Below are 23,588 nucleotides of genomic sequence, written 5' to 3' on the forward strand. Positions count from 1 at the left end.
AAAGCCAGCACTCCACTATGTATACCCACACACACAGTTTTGGAAAATGCTTTGGAAAGTCTGTAATATAGAAGACTGTGTGGAAGTAGCCTCAATCATCCACATTTCGTAGGGAGCCTATTCCGGTTTATTCCACTTCTTTAGACTATAACTTATTTTAGTATGTTGCTAAAACAAAGGAGCAGGATTGTTTTTATTGTACCTATGGAATATGTGTTGAGTGGGTTTCCCAGAAACAATATGAAGAACCAAAACAAACACTTCCAGAAATGTGAAGTCAATGGTGCTTAATTGGTCTGAAAGCAAGAACCACTGGCTTAAAGCAAATATGGATTTTACTCAATTCAGAGCTTTCCCTTGTCAATCAGAGTTTATTGAGACTTCCAGGTACATGCAAGATTATTGTTATTTCATTACTGTATAGACCTCATCAGCACATGATGAGAGAATGGCTATTTCTGGCTCTCTGGGGAAAGGTAAGAGATAAACATTTTGAACATATCCGTCTTTGCTTTTCCTTCCAGTTTCTGCATTGTAGAGAGTTATATTAGTCCCTTGGTGACACATGTGATGCATGTGTGCTGCAGATAGGAAGAATCTAAAGAGGAATCATTTTAGGATCCAATGTAGCCTTTGATCCAGTGCAAAGGGTTCTACATTTGACTGGGAGAAAGGTCAGAAAAAATGAAATTGAATTAAATTAAATTACACTTAAATTCATTAAATGCAGTTAATGTGATTGCTTTCGTGAAGGTAATAATTTCCTGCTTAGACCACATTAAAATTTTTAATTTGGTAAAGTGCTTCGGAGGGGTCGAGGAGAGAGTTGCAAATTGTGAAGCCTGATTATACAAACCATTGGTGCTTTATTTATTAAAATTGTTTCTACTTCCCATGGTTTTATTAATTTAGCGAAATGTGGCTTTGTGTTACAGATACACTTTTGTGCAAAAATACATGTTTACACTACCCACGCAATAGTTCTTAGTTGGAAAAGACTTCTTCTTCCATGCTGGAGGAAACATATTAAAATCTGAAGCTGAATAATTAATGCTCCAAGGGATGAATGATCTCATGTATATATACAGTATATATATTGCATCTTGAGTGCAATACTTGGGAAATTAAAAGGCTCACAGAGATGATAGAGAATGCTAAGTGTCAGTTATTTAATTCTCAGCCTCTTTAATGGTGTATTTTATGCTGATGCCATCATCCTACCTGTTTGTATCCCAAGGCTGCATCATACAGCCTTTAAGAGTTCTATTGACCTATGCATGCATTCAGAGTCGAACAGTATTCAAAAGAAGAGTAATTAAACTAGAGAAGCTGAGTTTCATAGCCAAGGTTGTTATTGATTTGCACTGGTCATTTCTTTTCTTTTTGACATTTTATATGTTCCAACCTTGACCTAGCATATTTAAGCCAGCAGACTCAAAAGTAGAGATACATCCTATTTTGACCCAGAAAATCTCAATGGATTTGGATTTGGAAGCTTCAGATTAGGAACATTAATGACAGTAATAGAAAATTATTATATGCTGCAGCATCACATGTCTATCACTGCATACATGATTAATAGACTCGGGTGATGGGCATAAGTGCCTTTTGATAGTGGCCACATGTTATGGAGCTCTTTTGGAAATGCTTTGCTTGGTAGTTAAAATGCAGACATTTTGTTGCTGTTTTTCTTCAAGGATGAAGAATGGATGAAAAATTAGGACACGGATGATCTCAGACTATAGTTTCAAAATCTCTGAAACTGTTTAATAAGACAGGGTAGGACCATACCACTTAAGGTCCACACCATAGGAATCTTAGATGCTCGTCTCCATCTGGATATGCAAATTATGTATGTATGTATGTATGTATGTATGTATGTAAAGGTAATACACACACACACACACACACACACACACACACTACAGAACCATCAAGAAAAAATAATTATTATACAAAGAACAAAGAAAATCTATGATACTGGGATTAAAATAGGCTAAACACGACAATAAGTAAATAAATTAATCAATGAATACATACTGAATTGAATTGAATTTATTAAATTTGTTAGCCGCTCCCTCTCCACAAAGGGACTCGGGGCGGCATACAATAAATAAAAACACATATTATACAATTAAAACATTTCATGGAGGAGGTGTCAAAATCGCATAGTACAATACATAGGAATAGTCATAATAAAATTAAAATTAAAATACCCCAATATAAAATTACAAATTTAAAAGATTGCCAGGAGGATAAAGATGGAACTATAATTGAGCCAGGCCAGCTAGTTGAAAAAGGTGGGTCTTGAGTTTTGAACGGAAGGAGCGGAGGTCGGTAGTAATCCTAATGTCGGGGGGGAGGTCATTCCAGAGGGCTGGGCCCATCACAGAGAAGGCCCTGCTCCTGGGCGCCGCCCTCTGGCACTGCTTAGTGGACGGCACCCGGAGAAGTCCCTCTCTGTGAGAGCGAATTGGTCGTAGGGATGTATGGGGCAGGATACATATTCCAATAAAGAAGAGTTCCATATTATAACCAGAAATAGCAATATATGATTAACTCAGTCCTAAGCATATAATTGATTTCAAATATTAATGTCATCTTCTCATTTTTAGAACACAAACACTTTCAAAAATTAATAGCAATGACATATTATGGGTGCCTTTTGTAAAATAAGGAGAGTTAATTTCTTTCCAGTTATATAAAGTTATGCTGTTTGCTCACCCCAGGCTCAAAAGAACCAAAGTTCATCCTAATTGTCAAATACATATTTAGGACTATAGTTGAACCTCACATTATGATTCTCAATTATAATATTTCTTTTGAAATAATTCGGAATTTAACAAATTATACCGAACAGAGAATGAACATTGTAATGCTGATTAAGCAAAATCTTTCAAATGTCTTAAAGGGCATGAAATGCTATTAAGGGATTATTATTTTTAAGTCATTGAGTTTCCATGCAAATTTATTAGCTTTCTGTTACCTTGAAGAAGCAGCATCTATCTGTGGGCAAGTGGAAAAGTTGGTGTGTTGATTTGCAATAAATCAAGTCAGCTTCTTAGAAGAATCAGAAATGTTGAGCTTGTTGATTGAAAGGTCAGCAGTTCAGCGGTTCAAATCTCTAGCACTGCATAATGGAGTGAGCTCCTGTTACTTGTCCCAGCTTCTGCCAACCTAGCAGTTCTAAAGCATGTAAAAAATGCTAATAGAAAAATAGGGACCACTTTTGGTGGGAAGGTAACAGCGTTCCGTGTGCCCTCGGCATTTAGTCATGCTGGTCACATGATCACGGAGACCTTGTCAGACAGTGCTGGCTCTTCAGCTTTGAAACAGAGATGAGCACTGCACCCTAGAGTCGGGAACGACTAGCACATATGTGTGAGGGAAATCTTTACCTTTACTGTAATATTTCATTGCTATCTTCAACCTAGAAATACGGAGAAATTTTCTGACAGTGAGAACAATCAACGAAAAGAAGAGATTGGATTGCCATTTGTCAGAAATGGTGTAGGGTCTCCTGCTTGGACGGGGGTTGGACTAGATGACCTACAAGTTCTCTTCCAACTCTGTTGATCTGTTAATCTTGAATTTGTCAGAGGTAAGCATATTTTTCAACATTAAATGACTGTAACCAAACACTTAACAATCTTATAGTTAATTTTTACCATCATAATAATACAAAACCTAAAACAAGATGAATATATGACATCAGCAAGTATGTAGGCCCAATTAGCAAAAGAAAGCTCAGGACTGTATTCGTTGGAAACATGCAGAAGAAGCCTTCATCCTACAATGGATAGACAATGGCTAAAATGATGGTGAAAAGCCAAGACTCAATAGCCAGTTATGCATTTAAGGACATGACTAAAATTTAGCAGATATTAAAAATAAACAGGCTTTTAATTGCTGATCCTTTTTTTTTTTTTGGTTACCCATCATTTTCAAGGAAGGAGTTGTTTTCTGGCTTAAAAGTTAAGGAAAACCCTGGGTGAGTTGATCATTGTGCTTTATTCCCTCTAGAATAAAGTAGGGTTTGTTTCTACTTTTTAATTATTGATTGATCAATAATAATTTATTATTATTATTATTATTATTATTATTATTATTATTATTATTATTATTATTATGGTTTTTTTAATTGATATTTTTTTTCTATGATTCGGATGACTTTTTTCCCTCTATCAATCAAGATAAGGGGAAAATCATTTTTGATGATGTCCCTTTCTCTGCAGCTTCTTGCCCTGGATTCCAGAACACAATTGTAGGAGGCAATAAGAAGATTTAAGATGTAATAAGAAGGTGGAGGAAATAAATATTCTTTTTTTAGTAAAAGGACATCACCTGCATTATCTATCTTTTTCTAGCACTTTAATTTAGTTTCTAATGAATTTGCTTAAATTATTTAAACAATGAGCAAGGATATAAAATTGTAACAAATGAGTAAAATAAATAGCTATAAGTCTTTGGATACATTGGTTGGACACTTATTGAAGTGGACTGACATTTGGGCTGGCAAAACACATTTCCTTGCATATTTGTCAGAGGAAAGCCCATAAAGTCTTCATAAAGAGAGCCAGCTAAATGCGACACTTTATGGAACAGTATCTCTCCAAACGGCATAAAATTGCATTGGGGACTACTGTTTCCTTCATGGAAGGAAAATTAGCTTAATTTGTAGAGATGGGAATCTGTACTCCCATGGATATCATATTAACTCATACCAGTTTAGCCAGGTTTGCCACTGGCCAGGAATGATGGGAACTCTTATCTAGTAGAACCATAGTGCCCTAAATACATTGTTCACCAACCCATACAATCCCCCAAACCAGCACTTCACCTCACAATGACTCTCACCTGATGTGACCTCCCCAACACAATAACCCCCTGGAAGACTTTCACCTGACATGACCCACACCTGACCCCTCACCTGACCTCTCACAAAACCCTCACATTATGTGACCCATAACTGATCCCTCACAAGACTTTCACCTGGCATGATCTACACCTGACCCATCACAAGATCTTCATCTGACATGACTCTCACCTCATCCATCCCAAGACCTTCATCTGATGTGACCCATCACATCTGATCCCACCCCAGGACCCTCACTTTACGCAATCCATCACAAGACCCATCACAAAACCCTCACCTGACCTCCACATCACAAGACCTACTGATCACACAAAGCCCTTATAAGCAGAAGAACACTGACACTGACATCCCCTAAATTGAAGACGTTACCTAGCCTGATAAACCTTTGGAAACCAATCCACAAGATCAGAGAATGAACCTCCACCCTCATTGTTCACCAGTTCTTCCCTTTCATCAGAAGACGGTGTGGCAATAGAGAAACTAGCTGCTCATTCCTGGTGTCCAAAAATAAATTTAGTTCTAACCCAATATTTTTTATGAAAACAAGCTCTAGGTGGATGGCCTATAGTTGTCTGAAGCAAATAAATAAATAAGTTTAGTGTTTTTTTTTTGCTACTAGAATATTGTTTCAACTCCAGTGCTCTCACAAATAAAACTTGTTTTGCTGGCGACTCTGCTGAGTACCAGTGAATGAAACAAAGATAAATCAAGTAGCTGGCTATAAAACAAGAGTGAAAAACAATTTTAAAGCATCACATTGTCCTTTGATGTCTCCAATAAAGGGTTCATTTCCTTTCTGAAACATGCCAAACTCAAAACAGTTTTGGCTGGTGCGATATAGATGGCAATATTAAGTTTTTAGCTGCACTAAAAATGCAAGGAAAATTGGTATGACTTATATTCATGTTTGTCTAGGGAATAAACAATGGTGTCTAGGATGGGGAGGAACCAATGGGTTACAGCTAGTTAAAAATGGGCAAATAAATATGTTGTTTTTTACAAAGGGCTGAATTAAGTAAGAGTTAACACTATGCAATGATAGATATAAAGAAAATCTATGTTTATGAGCCGCTGAGGTGCAGTGGTTAAAGTGCAGTATATAAGGCTACTTCTGCTGATCACCAGCTGCCTGCAGTTTGGCAGATCAAATCTCACCAGACTTAAGGTTGACTCAGCCTTCCATCCTTCTGAGGTCAGTAAAAATGAGGACCCAGATTGTTGAGGGCAATATGCTGGCTCTGTAAACCGCTTAGAGAGGGCTGTAAAAGCGTTGTGGTGGTATATAAGTCTAACTGCTAATGCTATTGCTATGTGGTCACCAGGAGTTGAAAACAACTTGATGACACATAATCGATCAATTATGATATATACAAAACATGATAAAACCAGCCCCAAATTTATCCATCTCTAAATGAAATAATAGAAAAGTTAAGGAACTATCCTATAATAGTTGAGATGGTATGCTAGGGCAATGTGATTTCACGATAGTTGGAGGTTTTATCCTTGGAGTTCTGAATTCCATGCCTGGCTTTTGCACAGAGAAAATTTCTGTGATAGTTGCCTCTCATGTTGTCGGGTCTTAAAACATTGTCTTCTTTTCATAGCTATAGTTTCCCCATTTTTTTCAATACTTATCGAGGAGAATATACCATAAACTGTGAGATAATTTATTTCTATTTCAAACATAGGATCATAAAGCTGGAAGAGCTAATTGAATTCATCGAGTCCAATATCTTGTTTGTTTGTTTATTATGTTACATGAGTATCAAAGAAATTACTCTGGGCGGAGTAACTAGATTAAAAGTAAATAAAAACAAATACATGTACAAAAATTAAAACACATAGCAACTGAGAACAATCACAAGTAGCCATTAGCATGTCAGGAAGTGGGTTCCTTCACATACCCAGAACCTCAGGCTGAAGCACAGAACCAGATCTTTGAGGCTTTATGAAAGTCCAGTCGAGCTGGGTCCTGTCTGATCTCAGAAGGAATAATATACTAGAGGGAAGGCAACAGAATAGAATACGATAGAATAGAATTCTTTATTGGCCAAGTGTGATTGGACACACAAGAAATTTGTCTTTAATGCATATGCTCTCAGTGTACATAAAAAGACAAGATACCTAGCCAACATAGCAGAAAAGGCTCTCTTTCTGGGCTCCATAGGCTGAAATTCTGTAGCTGATGGGACCCAGAGCAGATCCCTCCTGCCAGATCAGCTAGGATGGGAAGAAACAAGTGATGAGAGGTAATTCCTTATGAAAGGCTTTAAAAATAAGTACATGCGCATTAGTGGGAATTCATAAGAAAGAATCCCTGGTAAATGTCTCTCTTACTAAAACAAATCTTGCACACCTACTGCCTAGATAATAGGGTTAACAATAAATTACTTAATCCTGGACTTTCAGATGGCAATGCATTTATAGGTAGGACTGCTCTTGCAGATAAAACAAGCCTCATAAATAATCTATTTATCAACTGCTAACTCTTAATAAACTTTCCAAAGATTATTTTCAAAGGTTAAATAGAAACCTGAAAAATTTATGAAGTTGGCTGCACTTTCGTCACAGATAGGATATAACTAACCCAGTCTTATATTCACCTATCAAACTACCGAGATTGGAATGGTTGATCGGAGCCTATGCACCAGCACAAATATAAAGTGCTGGTTTATGTCCTGAAGTGAAAGCATTTCAAGGCAATTTGCATAACAATTGCATTAAATGACACATCTTCTTGCAAAAGGCAAGGATGCATGTTATCAGAACATGATCCATTGGATAATGGGCAAGGTGGAAGCTTAAATGCTACCTTGTAAAAAACAGGATCTGGGGCAGTGAATGAAAATATTCATTATCTTCCCCTTCCCTTCCTTGCCAAAGTAATCAACACAAACTGCAGAGTTGAGCAAAAGACTGGCTCAAAGATTTTGAGCTGACACAAGCAAATGCTTTAGCCATGTGCTATAAGCATAAGAACGAGATGGGATAAAATATAGTAAATGTAGGAATGTTGTTGGTGAAAATACTGGATAACAAGTCATCATATAGCATAAGCACTTCCCAGTTAAACTGGCTAAAATAGAATTTAAAGTAACAAAAATGAGTTAGAGAATTAGTATAACGGTATTATTATATTTAGAATCGGTCGTGTGTGTCTGTATGGATGTTCCCTAATTTCCCAAAGATAATAAAAATAAATGACATTTCATCCTTCAAGGTGACTTTTTGTTTTTTGACAAAATCAAAAGCACATCTATAGCAAACCACTGTTTTAAACACATTCTCTCTTCGGCAGAAGGGATGATTCAGAGACTAAAGAACATGTGGCCCAAATGAATGTTTACTTTCACGATGGCCCAATGTGGCTCTAACTAATGAGAGAGGGATCCTCTGAAGAGAACATGTTACTCATTTCTGTCAGGGACAAGAGGTTGAAAATAGAGCATGTCAAATGTCTGCTTTTGCAGTTTTCTGTTTCTTTTTGTAAAACTTGCAGAAACTCATCAGCTTATCTCCCTCACTTGGGAGATAATGAGACCTCTGCTGACTTTTATTTTATCTAAAAATAAATGCATGGATAAAAGAAAGAAATTAAAGCAGTAATACTCAGTCCCTTTCCTTGGCTCTGTACTTTTAAAGGTCTGTCAATGCTATACATTTAAATGCAGACACAGACGTACACATAGATATATGCATATATACTATGGGTTGTAGGTGCATGTATGTGTACATGTTTGTATATATGTATGTGTGTGTGTGTGTACTAGTATAGTGGTTAAGGCATGAAGCTACAAACCAGAAGACTAAGTTCTAGTCCCATTTTAGCCACAAAGCCATTGGGTTACCTTGGGCCAGTCACTCTCTCTCAGCCCTAGGAAGGAGGCAATGGCAACCCACTTCTGAAAAATGCTACGAAAAAAGCTAGAAGCACTACATGCAGAAAACCCCCAGGAATTAAGACTAACTTGAAAGTGGAAACTCTCCCCCCCAAAACAACCCTGTGCATTCTCCATACCTTCCAAAAATAAGTGAAGCATTAACACTTTTGCTGTGTTGGGAAGAAAAGCCTGTAGTGGGATTTGGGGAGAAGCAAATAAATCAAAAGTCAGAAGCTATTTTGGCCATGATTATAAAAGAAGAACAAGAAGTCAAGAACTAAAGGAAGATTCCTCACAACTTCTGTCAAGAAATCTTATCTGTTCAAGACAATAGCCACTTCCCTGTCGATCATAGGGTTTAAAGAAGAAGGGGATTGTTTGTCAGTTAATAGCTCTATATTAAACACCCTCTGACAGGATGTGAGCCAAATACTTGTTACCCCAGACAGTTTAATAGAGTGTTGTGGAGCAAATGTCACCCGTGACAAAATATTGTTGGAAGAGCAAAATTGAAGGCAATCTCAATTTGTTTGATTTAGATATGTTGCACAATACGGTGGGGAGTTCCTTGAATAGACTATACATCGTCTCTTCAGGATAACAGTTTTTGGAACAAATAAAATTCATAGTAAATGTTAGATACTTGCTCTAACTACAGTGGTTTCCACCAAGGTCCTCTGTTCTGGCAGGAACAGAGGTTTAATCCCATTGGTCGAAGGGTCTGACAGCTCCCTATAAAAGGGCTGCTGTCAGACTCAACCTTCACTGGATTGTTCTCACTTGTTGTACTTAATAAAGAGCTGTTGTTACCGTTAAGTCTGTGTGTGCCTATCCATTACCCTATCTAACAGTAAAGATATCCTGTAGCAGGCAGCATAAAAAAACAAAATATAAAGATTTGCTGTAGAATTATCTTGATCTTTGAAGTCAGTACTTCTAAGATAATATTGCAGCTTTGTATGTCTGTCAACCACCAGAATTCAAAGAAATGTGCAATTACCATATTTTTAGGAGTATAAGACGCACTAAGATTTTGAAGAAGCAAATTAAAAAAAAAGTTTTTGCACTCCACAAACCTCCCAAAAACGGCCTGTTTTTTCTGAAAATGGGTCCGTTTTTTAATTAAAAAAGGGCATGCATAGCCTTTAGGAGGCTTATAGAGTGCTCCTGGAGGTTGGGGGGGGGGCGAAAGTGAGCAAAAAATGCCCTGTTTTTCACTCATTTCTGCCCTCCCCAGCCCCCAGGAGCACTCTATAAACCTCCTAAAGGCTATGTAGGGCCATTTAGGTTAAGGGGACAGGGTTTTGGGAGGCAAAAATGCTGTATTCAGTGTATAAAACACACCCAGATTTTCAGCCTCTTTTTTGAGGGAAAAAGGTGTGTCTTATACTCAGAAAAATACGGTATATGTACATAGAGATAATTAGGGGTGTGCTTCTTGGACAAATTCCACCCTCCTTTAAATTGCCATGAATGAAAGCAGCTTTCCCTGTGATTATGTTAGGAATTTTCAATGAAAAAAATGGTCACAATCTTCGTTAACATATTTTTCCTTAACGTATAGCTGTTTTATTGGAGATCTATTAATAGAGATTACTTAAAATAGAAATGTTCAGAATGCAAACACATAGCTTTTAATGAGCTGGGACTGTCCAAGTCTGTCCTTTTAACCTGCTTTGCATCTAGATTAACAGCAGAGAGACATTTTATATAAGCAAGTGGGTTCTGGCCCCCACTTTAGCATATAGAGAACACATAATTTATTGCTACTTTAATATTGATAATTATAAATATAATAGAGGTTGCCTTGTACATATTAATACTTTGATGTTACTTTCAGCTGCAATGCCCAGGATTCACTCTGATGCACTTTAAGTGTTTGTGTATCTTTTAAAGATGCTACATAAATGAAAAGTCAGTCCTTCCTATTAATTATTTACCCCGCCATGCTCAATTGCTTGTCCATGGCGCTTTTTGCTTTGCCTGCAAAAATCACTTTGCACTGATAGCCGACACAGAGGAATAATTTTGGAGCACATAGCAAACATGACCTTTTGTGTTTAGAATACTACAAGCACTGATTGCCCAGGAGAAAAATGGACTCCGTCTTCTTTGCTATTCACAAGGTTCTCATTAGAGCTTCAGATCATAACATTAGTTAAATGCCAGGGGAGCCTCCCCTACTTATCAAAACACTACTTCACTACAGTCTTTACAATAGATTCCAGAATGGTAGAAAAAAAATTCTGCACGGCTTGTACAATGCTTTCATTGCCAACACCCTGCATTTCAATGCGAGTATCTGCCTTTGGAATGCTGACCAAAGAAATCGTTCAAATGATCAGACTGTAGCGGGCAAAACAAGGAAGCCAAGCCACATGGATTTCACAACAGTATCTTGAATGCTTAGGGGTAAAACAGAACCTTGAAAACTGTAAGAATATAGTCAGGTGGGATGATTAAGTGAGAATCTATTTGAAATGCTTTCCTCCCACAACTCTTATATTTGGGCTGTGTTCTTCTTGCCTAAACTTTATTTCTCCTTTGCTTCCTTTCCACAATTCTCTCAAGATCCTTCAAAGGGGATATCAAACCCCCCTTTTTTGAGTTTTTTTTTTTTAGTGTCTTGAGTTGTTGGTCTGTCCCTGCAGTACACTTGACAAGATAATACAATACAATAGTAGAGTTGGAAGGGACCTTGGAGGTCTTCTAGTCCAACCCCCTGCCTAGGCAGGAAACCCTATACCGTTTCAGACAGATGGCTATCCAACACCAGAAGAGGCATGTTGCATGTCCGATTTTTAGGAAACTATACTTGGTGGACGCAAGGTGGAGGACTTTTCTAGCATGGCATCCACTCATTAAACATGATCCCTCTCCCTTTGAGGTGAGATCAGCTATATCCTTACTTACTTTCCAGAAGCCCCACTCAACCTGGCTCTGTCTTCTGGCATGAGGGGTGGGGTGGGGGGTAACCCCAGGAGACCAAGGAGCTCTTGAAGTGCCTCCCTTGCTAATATAATCTCTCAGATGCCTTATGCTTTTTAGACTTTTAAAATAATGACAAGGTTTTTTTTGACATATTTATTGTTTTACATCTTTCTTGTATGCTGCCTAGAGTCCCTTCTTGTGAGATGGTTTGCCATATAAATTTGATAAATAAACAAATGAACAAACATATAAATAATGCATTGATTAATGCATTGTTGATAAATTTAATTTTGAGGACATTGGTAGCTTGATTCCCCGCCCCTAAAATTTAGGGAAACAAGGGAGGAAGTTCATTGGAAAGAACTGTAAAAAGAGGGAGGAAGTTCATTGGAAAGAACTGTAAAAAGAAGCTCAGGACCTGAACCATGAAGAATACATATAAATGCATTCAGTTTCTTAACTTGTTAGCAACAGTTCTTTGCCTTTTTCTAGTTGTTTGATTTGGCAATAAAGGAACTTGTTTTGGACCTAACCAGAGAAAAAGGCCAGGAGTTAAGGGAAAAATATTTGACACAATCCTATCATAAAGCATGACTGATTGATCCAAAACAAGGCAAAGAAGTAAGTCTGGCTGTATCAATTTCTCTTATCATGTTCAAGCCTTCCAATTATTTTGACAGAAAGCAGTGGGGTGTATTGGACCATTAACAACTCAAAATATGGATTATTGCTTGGTATAGAAAGACAGTTCACTTATAGTTCTGTGTTTTACAAGATGAATATGCCTTGAGCAATGAGTTAGATTAAGTAAATTCCCAAATGTCTTCCAATTATAAAATTCCCTGAGTCAGCAGGTCTCGTTTCTATGAATCAGTTGCTTATGAACAAATGTGAACAATGCCTACAGACCTGTGTTGTATTTTTTATTAATACATTATGAATATAATCTTTTGTGCTTAGTCCACACAATTTTCTTCCTGAGGTAGTTTCATCATCGATTCCTCAGTCTTTATCTTTTGCTACTTTATTGTTACACATTGAGCAGTTTTCTCATCTGGGCTTAGTAGACAGGAAAAAAAATGATTAGGTTCATAACATATTTCTCTACAAATGTTCAAAGTACAAATATACAAGTCTGGCTGAAGATTCAGTTTAATATTTCAGTAAAATTACATCTACTTCTTTCTACCAAATTTTATGAGGGAACTACATTATAGATCATTTTCACTAGCTCTTATTATTTAAATTACAATTACCTGGCTGTGGTCAGGTCCAGTTTGAAGCTGACAATGGATTCTGTAGCAGGATTATTGTTAGATATTAACATATATCGGAGGAAGTCTCCTCTCTGGTCCGCTGCTACAGCGGGAAACAGGTATCGCTCTGATTGGTCGAGAGGCATACCCGAGTACTATAAAAGGGGAACCCTCCGGCCACAGAGCAAGCTGGATCACTACTACTACTAATAAAGAGCTGTTAAGTCACTTCGTGTCCGCAGTCTGTTCTCTCGTTGCCCAGATCTAACATTGGCGACGAAGGTGGGATCGAGAGGCAGATAGGACGAAGAACGCTACTCCAGAATCTCCGGATTTGATCCAGCCCAGGAATTCGGCAGAAATTCCGGCAGCCATCTCGGTCACCGCAGCGCGGCAAATTCAAACGAGAGAAGATGGCGATGCACACTCCCCCCGCTCCATTCGACCCAGCGAACGACGAGTGGGAAGCCTTCATGATTCGATTCGAGTGTTTTCTCGAAGCGAACGAATACACGGGGATCACCGACGCCCGGAAGAAAAACATCTTCCTCGGCTACTGCGGGAAAGAAGTCTTCAACACGGCCAGAGACCTCACCGCGCCTACTCCGATACAGGCAGTATCATGGACGGCGTTGCAACAGATGCTACAGACTCATTACGCGCCAAAACCTTCCCGCCATGTGTGCCGCAAGGAATTCAACACGCGGAACCAGAAAGCGGGAGAATCAATAAATCAATATGTTGCAGCCCTGCATAAAGCAGCAACTCACTGCGAGTTCAGGGATCTGGACGAGCATATCTTAGTGCAGCTAATCTGTGGGTTAAGAGACATTTCACTACAAAAGAAGCTGTTGGCAAACCCGAACTTAACCCTACAGATAGCTCTAAACGAAGCAAGAGCGTCAGAGTCAGCGGAGAAATCATCGGTAACCATACAACGGGGGTTCAGCGTAAACCAGCCAGTACCAAAGCAAACCAGAGTTCACTACGAGGACACAAGCCCCGACTACGAGGATCCCGAGTTCGAGGACAGTCACCTGATGCGGAGCAGTCACATGAGGCCTGGGGGGAAACCCGGATTCCGTTTGCCGCCCTGCGCAAGTTGCAGAGGGAATCACCCCAGGTCTACCTGTAGGTTCAGGAACGTTGTTTGTTCGCACTGCAACAAACTTGGGCACATCGCACGAGTGTGCCGGAGCGAAGTCCCTGCCTCACGGCAGCCACCCATGTACCGCCAACAGAAGCCCAACCCAGGGGCTTGGCGAAATCAAAAAGGGTGCCCAGAGAGAAATCCACAAGTGTTTACCCAGAGAGAAAATTCCCAAAGAGCTGAGCGAGCGTATCCCCAGAGAGATTACACACAAAGAGCTGAGAGAGCGTTCTATCAAGACGCTCAACGAGAGTATTTTCAGGATACAGATGATGAGATAGAGTTGACCCAGAGAGAGGAATTGCGAACGTATCTCACAACAATAAGCCAGGTCCGCACCAAGCGGCCTAAAAAGCTGAAAGTCACAGTCCTCTTGGAGGGCTCACCTTGCGAGCTGGAAGTTGACACAGGATCGTCCCTGACGATCATTTCATGGGCATCCATGAAACAGGCTATCCCTAGCCTCAAAAAGAGCCAATTACGCGCTCCAGACATCCTGCTACGAGACTACCAGGGGAACCGAGTCCCCATCGTAGGCCAAGGCACGTTCCAGATCCGTTTCAAGGACATCGTAGCCCAGCTGCCCGTGACCATTGCCAGCGCACCATTACAAAACCTCCTAGGACTGGATTGGTTTGAATCCTTGGGGCTAGAAGTCACCGGAATCAACGCCGTGGAAAACAGCAGCGCTGAGCAGATTTTTAAGGAGTTCGAGGATGTGTTCAGCCCCGGTCTTGGTAAGTATGTGGGTAAACCGATTTCATTCAATTTAGACCCCAAAGTGGCGCCAATCCGACTTAAACCGAGACGAGTGCCTTTTGCACTTCGCCCAAAAATAGATAAGGAAATAGATAAGTTAGTGGAGCAAGGAATCCTTGAGCCGGTGGATCACGCGCGCTGGGAAATGCCCATCGTGACCCCAGTCAAACCAGACGGATCAGTCCGCATCTGCGCGGACTATAAATGCACAATTAATGTCGCGCTACAACAAAGCGCATATCCTGTGCCTGTAGTTCAGCACTTATTGCACTCGTTGGGGCCAGGAAAGGTATTTGCAAAATTAGACATGGCACAAGCTTACCAGCAGCTGCCCGTTGATAGCGCCACAGCGGAGGCCCAAACTATAGTGACGCATAGAGGAGCTTTCAAATGCAACCGGCTACAATTCGGCGTGAGTATTGCTCCAGGATTGTTCCAGAGCGTCATGGAACGACTTTTGCAAGGGATACCGGGAGTCGTCCCCTATTTTGACGACATCTTGGTGTCCGCTGCAAACGAGGAGCAATTAAATAAAAGAGTCAGAACTGTTTTGGCCAGAATCAGAGAAAAGGGTCTCCGCCTCAAAAAGGAAAAATGCCAAATTAACGTGCCTAGCATAGAATTCCTGGGTTATAGAATCGATGGTCAGGGAATACACCCCACTTCAAAGAAAATTAAGGCGATCCAGGACGCCCCCACACCACGAAATCAGACCGAGTTGCAGGCCTTCCTCGGACTACTTAACTTCTACAGCGTTTTTCTGAGACAGAAGGCGACCGTTGCTGAGCCACTACACCGTCTACTCCAGAGGAACACACCATGGAAATGGGGATGATCCGAAGCAGCAGCTTTTGCCGGAGTAAAGCGCCTGCTCACCACTGACTCACTGTTAGTCCAATACAGCCAGACACTACCGCTGGTATTGACCTGCGACGCATCACCTTTTGGAGTCGGCGCAGTCCTCAGCCACCGGATGCCCGACGGAAAAGAAGCACCCATCGCCTTCTACTCCAGGACTCTTTCATCGGCCGAGAGGAATTACAGCCAGATGGACAGGGAAGCGCTAGCTGCTGTAGCTGGAGTAAAACGTTTCCACGAATACCTCTACGGCCGCGATTTTGAACTGATTACAGATCACAAACCGCTGTTGGGACTTTTGGCGGGAAACCGCCCCACTCCAGTCTCCCTTTCTCCACGCATGACCAGGTGGACTGTTTTCCTGGCTGCGTACTCATATAAATTAATTCATCGACCGGGTTCCACTCTAGGACACGCAGACGCACTCAGCCGTTGCCCACTACCGGACCTTTTGCCAGACCCCACTCCCGAAGTACCGGTGCTGCTCATTGATTGTTTGGACTCAGGACCGGTTTCTTCCTACGATGTTGCAAGGTTTTCTTCTAAAGACATGTTAATAAAGCAAGTTCAAACTTGGGTTTGGAGGGGGTGGCCGAAGGGAAACGTGGGCCCGGAATTCAAAGTGTTTTGGTCAAAACGGGACGAACTCTCAGTGTTACAAGGTTGCTTATTGTGGGGGGATCGAGTTGTTATTCCGTATGCTTTACGTAGGAATGTATTAGATGCTTTACATGTGGGTCATCCGGGGATTGTTAGGATGAAGGCGTTAGCAAGAAGTTACGTTTGGTGGCCAAACATGGACAACGAAATAGAGGAATGGGTGGCACTTGCGACCCATGCCAGGAATCGAGACCAGCACCCCCGGAAGCGCCCGCCACAGAATGGGAGAAGCCTAAAGCACCCTGGTCGCGAATACACATCGACTTCGCAGGGCCATTCCAAGGTCAGACTTTCCTTATAGTTGTGGATGCATACTCGAAATGGCTAGAAGTAATCCTAATGACTTCAACCACGGCAGAGGCAGTCATTAAGGTTCTACGGCGACTTTTCGCCACTCATGGCCTGCCCGACCTCCTGGTCTCCGATAACGGGCCCCAGTTCACGGCCATGCAATTTGAGACATATCTAGCAGGTCAGGGAATTCGGCACGCCCTCGTCGCGCCATTCCATCCGGCGTCAAATGGACAGGCGGAGAGAATGGTGCGATTCGCAAAAGAGGCCCTCGCTAGGATGGGTCCAGGTGATTGGCAAACACGCATTGACCATTACCTCCTAATTCAGCATATTACCCCAAGCGCAACGACAGGTAGGAGCCCCGCTGAACTACTCATGGGCCGCCGTCTACGGTCTCACCTGGACCGTCTTCACCCAAATTACTCTGCCACAGCACCCCCAGACTCCACAAGCAAAATTCGGACCTTTAGCATAGGGGATTCAGTATACGCCCACAACTATGCAGGGGGAACATTGTGGATGCCGGCAAAGGTCATTGGCATCACGGGTCCACGATCGTATCTGTTGGAACTGGAAGATGGGCGGAACTGGAAAAGGCACATCGATCAACTTCGAGGTCGCCTAGCACACTCAGACCTTCGAACCGAGGACGAGAGCTACCTACCAACGCAAAGTCAGCCACTCGAGAGCCCCAACACAGAGAACTACGACACCTGCGAGCCCAGGTCTGAACAAGAGATCGAGCACGAAGCAGAGCAACCCCCAAGCAACGTAACCGAGCAGACTCCGGAACGCCCTAGCAACGAAGGCACGAAACCCCCCGAACGAGAAACAGAAAAAGCATCCGATCCTGCAACCACTTCTAACCAACCCGAATTGCGACGCTCCTCCCGAGTAAGGCAAACTCCAACATACCTAAAAGACTATGTTACTAACCGCAACGTTCCGTCTAGGAGGGGAGGGGTGTTAGATATTAACATATATCGGAGGAAGTCTCCTCTCTGGTCCGCTGCTACAGCGGGAAACAGGTATCGCTCTGATTGGTCGAGAGGCGTACCCGAGTACTATAAAAGGGGAACCCTCCGGCCACAGAGCAAGCTGGATCACTACTACTACTAACAAAGAGCTGTTAAGTCACTTCGTGTCCGCAGTCTGTTCTCTCGTTGCCCAGATCTAACAATTATAAAAAGTACGTGACAACCATGCTTTGTACTTTATACTTTGAAGGAATTAAAGTCCTTCGTCTTTTTTACATATGATCTCCATCTTGCTGTTTTTGACTTCCCCAAAATACTTTGGGGAATCTAAAGTACAGTTTTTGTTGTGGTTAAAGGTTGTTGTCTTAGGCTACCCATGCTAATTCTTCTTATAATTGCATAATATCCAAAGTTGTCCAAGATATTTTGGCATAAGGCATTGAATATTCCCTCTATTGTAATGGCAAAATACACCAACAAGGGGCAAACTGACATATAGGGAAATAATGAGAACAACCCAACTTCTCTCTGCCCAATGATAGGGCCAGTTCTGCAGGTAGGGATAATAATGTGAGACGGATACAGTATTCTGGCCACCTGAAGACCAAAGTAGAAACACAGCAGTAGCAGTGTCTTAATCTACTGGATAAAAGAAACATTTTTAACATTTATCGTATGGATTTTTTTTTGTTAACTGTAACTTTTTTATTACAGTGCCCATTTCTATAGCCCCAGGACAGCTTACAAAGCAAGAAAGTATGTAAACAAACAGAAATATGTATAATAAAAACAGGATCATTCGACCTGGTAGGCCACACACTATTAGGCAGCAAACCTTCAGCAGAATGATCTGTGCTCTCCATTTGAGCATGGAAAAATAATACCTGAACATCTTTCTGTTTACACAGACAACTCTGTTTGTGTGTGTTCATGTATGTTTGTGAAACGTATGCAAATGGCAGTTCAAACCATGAAACTGAAGCCCCACACCCATTTTATGTGCATCAGCATAAAAACACATAAACAATGCACCTTAAATTTTATGGTTGTGGCTTCTACCTTGGTTTTTTAAAAAACCTCCCAGTGCTCATCACTTGTTGTTGTTAGTTGCGAAAATCATGTCTGACCCATCATGACCCCATGGAGAACATTCCTTCAGGCTTTCCTGTCCTCTACCATCCTCTGGAGTCCATTTAAGCTCATGCCGACTGCTTCAATGACTCCATCCAGCCACCTCATTCTCTGTCTTCCCTTTCTTCTTTTGCCCTCAGTCTTTCCCAGCATTAGGCTCTTCTCCACTGAATCCTTCCTTCTCAGGAAGGCCAAAGCATTTGAATTTCATCTTTAGGATCTGGCTTTCTAAAGAGCAGTCAGGGTTGATCTCTTCTAGGACTGACTGGTTACAGTCCAGGGGACTCGCAGAAGCCTTCTCCAGCACCATAGTTCAAAGGCCTCAATTCTTTGGCGCTCATCATTAGTTTTTAGTATTTGATTTCCTTTTCTAGAAGTCTGCAGTATTAGTTACGAGATAATTTCCTTTAAAACAAAGAATTAAACATTCCTTTTCTCAAATGTGTACCTAAAAGAGAAAATTAGAGTAATTGGTCCTCTCCCCACTTTTTTTCTTGGTAAACAGCTACTTGGGATTAAAATGTTTATTTCCAAAGCAAATTTGCATTGTTTTATCTCTCCCAAAGCCTGCAGCCTTTTTCTGGGAAGGAAAGCCATCAAACTATGTCTACATTTGCATCTGCATTTACAAATATAAGCATTTTCCCTCCTAGTCTTACATAGCTATCACTTTTATTCAGAGTGTAATTTATAACAGATTTACAATAAGAAACGTTCTGTGGTTTGAGCATTTAATTTTCCATTACTTAAGAAGCTTTAGGGTTAAAGTGCTATGACAAAGCTAAACAAAATAGTATTTTTATTTTCTACATCAGTATTTCCTAACTTTGGCAACTTTAATATGTATGGACTTCAACTCCCAGAGTTCTCCTATCAGCTTGGAATGGCTGGCTGGGGAATTCTGGGAGTTGAAGTCCACAAGTCTTAAAGTTCCCAAGTTTGGACACCCCTGGAATAGAATAATGGAAAGAAAAAAACTGTGTGGTTTTTTTTTTTTTTTTTTAGAAGGGGGCAAAATAAATTCCTTGAGAATTGAATGCTTTTGACTCAGTTCTGTCAGTGCCTTTCCCAACTAACTTGGTGGCAACCAAATAATCATTTTACTGCTTTCCCTGAATGAGGATCACATTTGAAGAATATAATGAATATAAATGATAAGATAAGAAGATACTTACATAGATTAGACGTTCTGGCTTTTAGATGAAAGAACACCTTAAAAGAGGGAAAATGACATTATAATATAAAAGGAAGCACCTACCCAGAATAAAATATTTTCCCAAGGATAATCTCCCCCAAAAGAAAAGAAAATTCCCTTAAGAATAGGCAGGAAAAGTCTCCTGCTTTCTCTCCACCAAAATGGCCTCTAGGTATAGCTAGGGGTGGGATTCAGCCAGTTCGGACTGGTTCAGGCGAACAGGTAGCTCTGACAATTAGCTGGCGAGCCAACCTGTTCGCTCCAACAATCAGGTGGGCCCGCCCATCCACCCCTGCGCTTTACTTTCCTACAGTATATCCTCTCAGCTGATTTGCATGGCAGAGCGGATTGCCGCGCCTCATCTGTGTTACTCCCCAGAAGTAATGTGGAAGGTAAGCTTTGTTAAAACTGTGCACGTGCGTGGAGTATACAACGGAGTGCTTGTGCGTGTACAAAGCACGCAATCACCGAACCGGTTGTTAAACCGTCAGGATCCCACCACTGGGCATAGCCTATGAAAACTATGTATCCTTTAAAAGGATATAATGTTGTCCATTCATAAAACCGGACTCCTGTTCAGAAAATATTGTATAACCAAGTGGATATCCCAAAGGACAGGCCAATTAGATAAAGGACTGAAAATGATCAACCAGGCTAGGGTCAAATTGGAAAAACCAAAAGACTTACATTCCCCTTAGCTCTCAAGGACCAGCCACAACATCATACACAGCAAAAGGAAAACCTGCAACAGCAAATAGAGTATTGTTTCCAGTTCAAAGAAAATGGAAGGAATGCATACTCACAGATACACTGACACATTGATGACATAGAACTCAGAAACATATACAAACCCAGTGACTCACTGCCTTAATTCTCTAGCTGCCCCAAGAACATGCTTGCTATTATTGGAAAATAAACCTGAACCTCCTTTCCAGCAGCTTGCTTCACCTCTTTTTCTGCTTTGAAAGAAGGACCCAAACCGATCCTCTCAAAACAACACAATCAATTGGAATTTAGGAGTCAGTTCCAGATGTTTTATTATCATGGTTCCTAGCATTGTCTCTTCCAAGGGAAAAAGGAAAGAAACCTATAATGATCTGCTTTGATGGAGTGACATATATTGCAGACTTTCCATCATTGTCAGAATGTTTGAGTTAGGAGAACACTGTTATTTGTTTGAACCTGGATGCCTTTGTATTAGTTTTATATATGCTATCCCAATTTTACATATGTAACATTCAGCACATTGACAAAGGAAACAGAACTAAATTGTTAGAAAGAAATGCAACCCTTAAAGTCATCAGACGCACAGTTTCTAATTAATGCAGACACTGATTTGCAGTGCCAATCCTGCTGATTGGGAATCAGCCTGCTTCTAAATGTGCTTTGCTCTGCTCTTTCTACTCCCTATAATCAGAAGCCAAATTGTTCTTTACAAAATGAGCCATCGAGAAATTAGGTTATTGTTTTGGTGAATTGTTGATTATTTCAGGGAAGTTGAACGAGGGGAATAAATTATGATCTCATGTTGATGGATCATTTGGTAGTTTTTGTAGGAAGTAAGAAATTACAAAGATTATGCTCATCATCATCACCATTATCAACTGGAAGCCTTATCATTCACATTTCTTTCAAATCAAATTTTAAAGTGGCTCAACTTAAAACATGGTGAATGTCTAATTCAAACAGAATCACAATGGATCCACACAGTGGTTTCACCTACCAATAATTCATCAAAGTGCTGTTAGGATACAGGTATCCTTGTTCAGTGACTGCCTTTAGTGACTGTTACAATGATGATGAAAAATAATGTTGTGAGAAATCTTCTCATTTACAATCTTCACAGAAACGGACATAATCAGTGGTGGGATTTAAATTTTTTTACTACTGGTTCTGTGATCATGACTTGGTAGGCATGGCATGGCATGGTGGGTGTGGCAGGAGAAGGATACTGCAAAATCTCCATTCCCACCCCACTCCAGGGGAAGGATATTGCAAAAACTTTATTCTTGCCCCACTCCAGGGAAAGGATACTGCAAAATCCTTATTTTCTCCCCACTCCTAGAGGAAGGATACTGCAAAATCTCCATTCCCACCCCACTCCAGGGGAAGGATATTGCAAAAACTTTATTCTCGCCCCACTCCAGGGAAAGGATACTGCAAAATCCTTATTTTCTCCCCACTCCTAGAGGAAGGATACTGCAAAATCTCCATTCCCACCCCACTCCAGGGGAAGGATATTGCAAAAACTTTATTCTCGCCCCACTCCAGGGAAAGGATACTGCAAAATCCTTATTTTCTCCCCACTCCTAGAGGAAGGATACTGCAAAATCTCCATTCCCACCCCACTCCAGGGGAAGGATATTGCAAAAACTTTATTCTCGCCCCACTCCAGGGAAAGGATACTGCAAAATCCTTATTTCCTCCCCACTCCTAGAGGAAGGATACTGCAAAATCTCCATTCCCACCCCACTCCAGGGGAAGGATACATTCCCACCCCACTCCAGGGGAAGGATACATTCCCACCCCACTCCAGGAGAAGGATATTGCAAAATTCCCATTTTCTCCCCACTCCTGGGGGAAGGATACTGCAAAATTTTTATTTTCACCGTACTCCAGGGGAAGGATACTGCAAAATCCCCATTCCCTCCCACCCCACTAACCTGCTTTTTAGCTCTATTCTCCTGTGCAGGGCAACAAAAGAAGACACAGCCAATCAGCTGGGACTTGGAAGGCAGCAAATAGATGGAGTCAGGGCCAGTCAGAGATGGTACTTCAAGCTACTCAAAATTTCTGCTACCGGTTCGCTACTGGTCAGAACCAACTAAATACCAGCTCTGGGCATAATCCATCCAAATAGAAGTAGAATAACTGTTGCAAAAGAGAGCAAAGATCTTACCAATAGTAATAGGCAACTTGGGTACAATCCCAAACTATCTGGAGCACTGCTTGAACACCATCGGCATTGACAAAATGACCATCAGTCAATTGCATAAGACAACTTTACTTGGAAGAGCTTAATCCTGCGATATTATATTTAACACTATTAAACCGCAAGATCTGCCTATCCCAGATCTTTGGGAATGCCTTCATAGGTGGACCGAGATGCCAAATACAGCCTAACATCTACCTGACTGTGCAATCAACCATAATAATAAAAATAAAATATTATTTTACTTTAGAGCTTTCTATAACCTGCCTTTCATTACTTTCATGTTTTAAAGAATTCTTAGTTTCTGTTTATTTATATTTTGACTCAATGAACTCCTGCAAATGGAATCACACTGTGCTAAATAATACAGTTTAGTACATTTTCTAAAGGGCCACTTTTGAAGAAAAAAAGATTTCTTTGAGAGCAATGGGTGGGATCTCAATATGAGCTGGCACTCAACCAATGACACAATGTGTATAAACTTCCAATAGTCATTTCAAGTGTTTTTTTTTTAAATTTAAGCAGGAATGTATGACAACAGTGCTTAGAGGTATTATTAAAGTTAATTAAGAACTTGACAATGTATCAAGCCTCAAGCCATTAAGTTTTGGATCTGGTAACTTGGCACTGTGCAAATTCTAGCCCTAAGTTAAAACTTGTAAACAAGGCCACAGCTTGAATCAGAGGA

Source organism: Natrix helvetica, assembly GCF_964273705.1.
Source record: "Natrix helvetica genome assembly, chromosome: 5".
Taxonomy (NCBI): Eukaryota; Metazoa; Chordata; class Lepidosauria; order Squamata; family Natricidae; genus Natrix; species Natrix helvetica.